The sequence below is a fragment of the Crocuta crocuta genome, unplaced genomic scaffold (genome assembly GCF_008692635.1).
Source record: "Crocuta crocuta isolate KB4526 unplaced genomic scaffold, BGI_CrCroc_1.0 scaffold127, whole genome shotgun sequence".
Lineage (NCBI taxonomy): Eukaryota > Metazoa > Chordata > Mammalia > Carnivora > Hyaenidae > Crocuta > Crocuta crocuta.
This window is the reverse complement of record NW_027532008.1, coordinates 2,298,885-2,306,166: the sequence shown is the minus strand read 5'-3', so window position 1 is coordinate 2,306,166 and position 7,282 is coordinate 2,298,885. Positions and strand designations below refer to the sequence as shown.

The window sequence follows — 7,282 nt, the reverse complement described above, 5'->3', positions numbered from 1 at the left end:
CTCTGCTGGCCTCTCCTTCAGACCAGACCTCTGTTGGATGGGCTTCCTCTTGACTTAGGAGGGGGGCACTGCTCCCCTCTCTCTATGGGCCTCCAAGGTAATATCATCCACTCTTAGGGTATTAAATACTACATATATACTGATAATGTCCCCCAAACTCTTTGTCCCAGACCTCTACTAGAAGAGATATACGGATTAGAGCCCACTGCCTACATAATGTCTCCTCCTGGATGTGCCATAGGCATCTAGAACTTAATACAGGCATACCTTGGAGATATTGCCAGTTTGAGTCCAGACCTCCACAGTAAAGTGAATATCACAATAAAGTGAGTCAAATGAATTTGTTGGTTTCCTAATGCATGTAAAAGTTACATTTACACTATGTTGTGGTCGATTAAGTGTGCAATATCATTATATCTAAAAATACAATGTACATATCTTAATAAAAATATTTTATTGAGGGGTGCCTGGGTGGCTTAGTTGGGTAAGCGTCCGACTTCAGCTCAGGTCATGATTTTGCTATTCATGAGTTTGAGCCCTGTGCTGGGCTCTGTGCTGACAGCTCAGAGCCTGGAGCCTGCTTTTGGATTCTCTGTTTTCCTGTCTCTCTGCCACTCCTCTGCTCGCTTTCTCTCTAAAAAAGAAATAAACATTACAAAATATTTTGATAACAAATGCTAACCATCATCTGAGGTTGCAGTGAGTTGTAATCTTTTTGCTGGTGGAGTTGTTTTAATATCTTACAATTTATTAAATTTCTCCTGTTTCAATAGTTATTTACCCCTTCTCACTTCTTTTTTTTTTAAATATTTTTATTTATTTCTAGGAGAGAGAGAGAGAGACAGAGTGAGCAGGGGAGGGTCAGAGAGAGAGGGAGACACGGACTCTGAAATAGGCTCCAGGCTCTGAGCTGGCAGTCAGCACAGAGCCCAACGCGGGGCTCGAACCCACGAACCGCGAGATCATGACCTAAGCGAAAGTCAGATGCTTAACCGACTAAGCCACCCAGGTGCCCCTCACTTCTTTTTTTTTAATTGAAGTATAAGTGACATACAATGTTATATTAGTTTCAGGTGTACAACATAATGATTTGACAATTCTATACGTTATGCTATGCTCACTACGATAAATGTAGTTACCATCTGTCATCATATAATGTTATTACAATATTATTGACTGTATTCCCTATGCTGTACCTTTCATCCCCTGACTTATTTATAACTGGAAGTTTGTACCTCTTAATTCCCTTCACCTATTTTGTCCATTCCCCCAAGCCCTTCCCCTCTGGCAACCACCAATTTGTTCTCTGTATTTGTGCTTTTGTTTTTGCTTTTTTGTTTATTTGTGTTGTTTTGTTTTTAGATTCCACATATAGGTGAAATCACATGATGTTTGTCTTTCTCTCTCTAACTTATTTTACTCAGCATCCTACCCCCTGGTCCATCCATAGAGTCACAAATGGTCTCACTTTGATGTTCACATTTGCTGACTGATCAGGATGGTGGGTGCCGAAGGTCGGGTGGCTGTGGCAATTTCTAAAACAATGAAGTTTGCTGCATTGATTGCCTCTTCCTTTCAGAAATGATCTCTCTGAAACCAGCAATGCCATTTGATAGCATGTTACCCACAGTAGAACTTCCTTCAAATTACAGTCAACCCTCTCAAACTTTGTTGCTTCTTTCTCAGCTCAGTTTATATAATATTCTAAAGGCTTTGTGTCATTTTGACAATCTTCACACAAGGAGATTCCATCTCAAGAGACCACTTTCGTTACTCATCCATAAGAAGCAACTCCTCACCTGTTCAAGTCGTATCATGAGATCGCAGCCAATCAGTCACATCTTCAGGCTCCACTTCTCATTCTAGTTCTCTTTCTGTTTCCACCCCATCTGCAGGGACTTCTTCCACTGAAGTCTTGAATCCCTCACAGTCATCCACGTGGGTGGGAATCAACTTTTTCTAAACTCCTATCAACATCGGCATTTTTTCCTCTTCCTATGAATCATGAATGTTCTTAATGGCAAGTAGAATGGTGACTCCTTTCCTGAAGGTTTTCAATGTACTTTTCCCAGATCCACCAGAGGAATCACTCTCTATGGGAGCTTAAGAAATGTATTTCTTGGGACCCCTGGGTGGCTCAGTCAGGTGAGCATCCAACTTTGGCTCAGGTCATGATCTCATGGTCTGTATGTTCAAGCCCCACATCGGGCTCTCTGCTGTCAGTACAGAGCCTGCCTCAGGTCCTCTATCCCCCTCTATGCTGTAAGCACAGAGCCTAAAGCAGGGCTCAAACCCACCAACTGTGAGATCATGACCTGAGCTGAAACCAAGAGTCAGAGACTTAACTGAGTGAGCCACTCAAGTGCCCCAAGAAATGTATTTCTTATTTTAAAATTTTTATTAATTTTTTTAGGTTTATTTAGTTTTGAGAGACAGAGCACAAATGGGGGAGGAGCAGAGACAGACAGAGAAACAGAATCTGAAGCAAGCTCCAGGCTCTGAGCTGTCAGCACAGAGCCCAAGACGGGGCTCAAACTCACAAACTGTGAGATCATGACCTGAGCTGAAGTCGGACGCTTAACCAACTGAGCCACCCAGGTGCCCCTCAAGAAATATATTTCTTAAATAATAACACTTCAGGTTAAAATTACTCCTTGATCCACGGGCTTCAGCATGGATGATGTGTTAGCAGGCACGAAAACAACATGAATCTCATTGAACATCTACATCAGAGCTTGGGTGACCAGGTTCATTGTCAATGAGCAGTAATATTTTGAAAGGAATCTTTTTTCTGGCAGTAGGTCTCAACAGTGGGCTTAAAATATTCAGTAAACAGGGGTGTCTGGGTGGCTCAGTCAGTTGAGCGTCCATTTTTGGCTCAGGTCCTGATCTCCTGGTTTGTGGTTTCTTATGGGTTCGAGCCCTACATCGGGCTCACTGCTGTCACCTCAGAGCCCACTTTGGATCCTCTGTCCCCCTCTCTTTCTGCCCCTACCCCCTCTTGGTCTCTCTCTCTCTCTCTCTCCTCCTCTCTCCCTCCGTCTCAAAAATAAACATTAGGGGTGCCTGGGTGGCTCAGTCAGTTAAGCGTCCGACTTCAGCTCAGGTCATGATCTCACGGTTCGTGGGTTCGAGCCCCGCGTCGGGCTCTGTGCTGACAGCTGGCTCAGAGTCTGGAGCCTGCTGCAGATTCTATGTCTCCCTCTCTCTCTGACCCTNGGCTCTGTGCTGACAGCTGGCTCAGAGTCTGGAGCCTGCTTCAGATTCTATGTCTCCCTCTCTCTCTGACCCTCCCCTGCTCATGCTGTGTCTCTCTCTCTCAAAAATAAATAAAACATTTAAAAAATTAAAAAAAAAATTAAAAAATATATATTCAGTAAACCACATTGTAAACTTCATCCAGGCTTTGTTTTGCCATTTATACAGCACAGGCAGAGTAGATTTGGCATAGTTTTTAAGGATTTTGGGAATGGAAATGAACATTGGCTTCAACTTAAAGTCATCAGCTGCATTAGCCCCTAACAGGAGAGTCAGCCTGTCCTTTGAAGCTTCAAAGCCGATCATTGATTTCTCTTCTCTAGCTATGAAAGTCCTAGACAGCATCTTCTTCCAATAGAGGGCTGTTTCGTCTACACTGAGAATATGTTGCTTAGAGTAGCCACCTTCATCAGTTATCTCAGCGAGATCTCCTGGAGAGCTTGCTGCAACCTCTACATCAGCACTTGCTGCTTCACCTTGCATTTTTTATTTTTATTTTTTTAAATTTTTAATGTTTATTTATTTGTGAGAGAGATAGGCAGAGCGGGAATCAGGGAGGGACAGAGAGAGAGAGGGAGACACAGAATCTGAAGCAGGCTCCAGGCTCTGAGCTGTCAGCACAGAGCCCAATGCGGGGCTGAACTCATGGACTGTGAGTTCGTGACCTGAGCCCAAGTCTGACACTTAAACGACTCAGCCACCCAGGGGCCCCTCACCTTGCATTTTTTGCTATGGAGATGGCTTCTTTCCCTAAACCTCATGAACCAAGCTCTGTTGGCTTCAGACTTTTCTTCTGCAGCTTCCTTCCCTCTCTCAGCCTTCATAGAATTGAAGACTGAGGGCCTTGCTCTGGATTAGGCCTTGGCTTAAGGGAATGTTGTGGTGGGTTTGGTCTCCTATCCAGACCACTCAAGCTTTCTTCATATCTGCAATGAGGCTATTTTGCTTTCTTATCATTCATGTGCTCACTGGAGTAGCACTTTTTAATTCCCTTCAAGAACTTTTCCTTTGCATTCACAACTTGGCTCACTAGCACAACAGGCCTAGCTTTCGGCCCATCTCAGCTATTGACAAGCCTTCCTCACTAAGCTCAATCATTTCTAGCCGTTGATTTATTTTTTTAAATGTTTGTTTATTTTTGAGTGACAAAGAGAGACAGAGCACAACTGGGGGAGGGGCAGAGAGAGAGACACACACATAGAATTTGAAGCAGGCTCCAGGCTCTGAACAGTCAGCATAGAGCTGGACATAAGGCTCAAACTCAAGAACCGCGAGATCATGACCTGAGCCAAGGTCAGACGCTTAACCACTTAACCGACCAAGCCACCCAGGCGTCCCTCTAGCTTTTGATTTAAAGTGAAAGACATTTGGCTCTTCCTTTCACTTGAACATTTAGAGGCCATTGTAGGGTTATAAATGGGCCTAGTTCCGATACTGTTCCCTGTGTCTCAGGGAATAGCGAGGTCTGAGGAGGAGAGGAAACAGCTGGTTCATAGAGCAGTCAGAACACACACATCTTTCAATCAAGTTTGCTGTCTTATATGAGCGTGGTTCATGGCACCCCAGAATAATTACAATAATACCATCAAAGATCATTGAGCACAGATCACCATAACAAATATAATAGTGAAAAGATTTGAACTATTGCAAGAATTACCAAAATGTGACAGAGACAAGTAAACAAATGTTGTTGGGAAAATGGTGCAGACTTGCTTGACGCAGCATTGCCCCAAACTTTCAATGTGTAAAAAGGTAATCTCTGCAAAGTGCAATAAAGCCAAGCTCAATAAAATGATGTGTGCCTGTATGTCAAAAATAAAACTCTCGGTTTTCTGAAACCTGTCTTTCTAATCTTCCCTTTTGCTGGAAATGATACCACTATCCACAGAGCTGGATACATTTCTTTCTTTCCCTTTCCACCTTCTAAATCGAATCCATCTCTAAATCCTGTTGACTCGCTCTCCAAAGTATATCTTGAATCTGTCCACTTCTCTCACTGCAACATCTTGTTTTATTTTTTAAAGTTTATTTAGTTGGGGAGAGAGTGTGTGTGTGAGCAGAGGAGGGGCAAACAGAAGGAGAGAGACAGAGAGAGAAGGAGAACCATAAGCAGGCTCCACACTGTCAGTGTAGATCCCAATGTGGGACTCAAACCCACAAACTTTGAGACCATGCTCTAAGCTGAAATGGGATGCTTAACCGACTGAGCCACCCAGGTGCCCCTCCCTCACTGTAACATTTTAATGGTCACCTCTCACCTGGAGGACTGCAAGACACTCCTCACCGGTCTCTATGCATTTACACTGCCCCCCTACACTCTATTTTCCTCATAGCACTCAGACAAATCTTAAAAATACAAATCTGTCATTTGTCTGCTTAAAAATGGCCAATGGCCTCTTCCCCATTATACTACATACATTGTCCTTTGGGGGAAAAAAAATGTCTGTACCAGGGTCTGTACATCTGGCCCCAGCCACCTCCTGCTGACCTCTCTACTTGCCTCTGTCTTGCTAATTTCCAGCTATAGCAGCTTCTTCTTCACTCTTAAACACGCCAAGCTTTATTCTACTTCAGGCTGTTCACCTTTCCCTCTGCCCAGAACATTCTTGGCTAAGTCATATGGTTAAGTTCTTCTTGACCTTGACATCTTGGCACCTCCTCAGAAAATTTTTCCCTGGCCTTCTCTACCCTGGTGACTCCCCTCACCTTCTCCCGTACCCCAACATTGTTCTCTATTGAGTTCCAAAACGTTTCCATCCCTCCAAAGTAACACACCATAGTTATTAAGTAGTTTCCCATTACCCTTCATGTACTGTTTTTCATCCTCACAATGATCTGGTTGTACAACTGAGGGAAGTGAGGCTCTGAGAAATTCAGCGGTTAAGTCCAAGGTTGTATAACTAGTAAATGTGGGACAGTGATTTTAAACCTTAGTTTTCTGACCCCAGAGCCTAAATCTTTGATTAATACACATCTTTCGGCAACCCCCCAAGAAAGGGGCTGGATTTGAGTTTCAGAGACAGTAAATTTTGTCGGGACAGGGATTTAGAAACCGTTAAGTGCGTCCTTAATTGTAGAAAAATGCACGTTGAAGGAAAAGTGCAATTAGTACTGCATAGGTGGTTGGCAGAACCAAAAATAATCTAAGCCCAGAAGCATCTACGAGGCAGGGACTTGGAAAGGTCAGCACTGCAGGAAGCTTTGTCAAAGTCTCAAGAACAAGAAGCTCATAATTCCTTGGGCAGCCCCTATGTGTGCCAAGCTGAGAGCTTCAGAGAGGCAGAGTAGTCAGGAGGGCGTGGCTTGCCTTGGGGTAGGGGTGGAGGCAGGGGCAGCCATGAAACCCCTGGTGACTGAAAGAGAAGCTGGGCGTGCAACTGGGAACACGAAGCAGGCCTCAGGCCAATTTCATCCCGCTTTGAGGGAGGCCACCAGAGCAGAACTCTCAGGGGTGGAAGAGCCTCGCCTTAGTCTTCTACTTCGTGCTGGGGCGGGTATCACTCTAGCATCCCTCTTTCTCAACACAGGCGTCTTCTCTCTGGGGCTTCCCCCTTTCTCTCTGGAAGTCAACGATCCTACAGTTCCCCCCTCTTTTAAGGGATCTCAGAGGGCACCCCTTTTACGTTCTCATGGTTTCCTCTTCTCCCTCCCTAGTGCGGGCCCCTCCTGTCCTGATGATGGTAGAGTTCTCTCACAAGCCCCCCACCTTTCTGAGGCTCGGGATCGTGCTCGAGTTCTAGTTCAACAAGGCGCAACTCCTGGAGCAGCCGCACCCCTCCGGGCTCCCGGAGGGTAGCTCCATGGAAACCAAAACATCACAACTCCGAGGAGGTATCGCGAGAAGCGCCGTTGCGGCCGCGGCAGGGGAGAGGCGGAGCGAGGGCGGGAACAAAGAGCGAAGTGGGAGGAGTCTGGGCGCTTCCGAGGTCCCGGGCGGGAGAAGGTACCTCCTAGTGGCGCCCCCGCGTGACTGCGCTTTACATAATAGAGGCCGCGCACGTCATAAGTGGCGTACTCCAGTTCA

At 45.3% G+C, this 7,282-nt stretch overlaps 1 long non-coding RNA gene across 1 annotated transcript; it reads right to left on the bottom strand.

Moving 5' to 3' along the window:
• Window positions 1-435: 435 nt before the first annotated feature.
• LOC144241282 (uncharacterized) lies at window positions 436-2,240 on the bottom strand. The gene is made up of 2 exons (XR_013338007.1): window positions 1,800-2,240; window positions 436-634 (listed from the first exon to the last, which is right to left on the bottom strand). It is a non-coding gene; the product is annotated as an uncharacterized LOC144241282 (long non-coding RNA).
• Window positions 2,241-7,282: the final 5,042 nt, after the last annotated feature.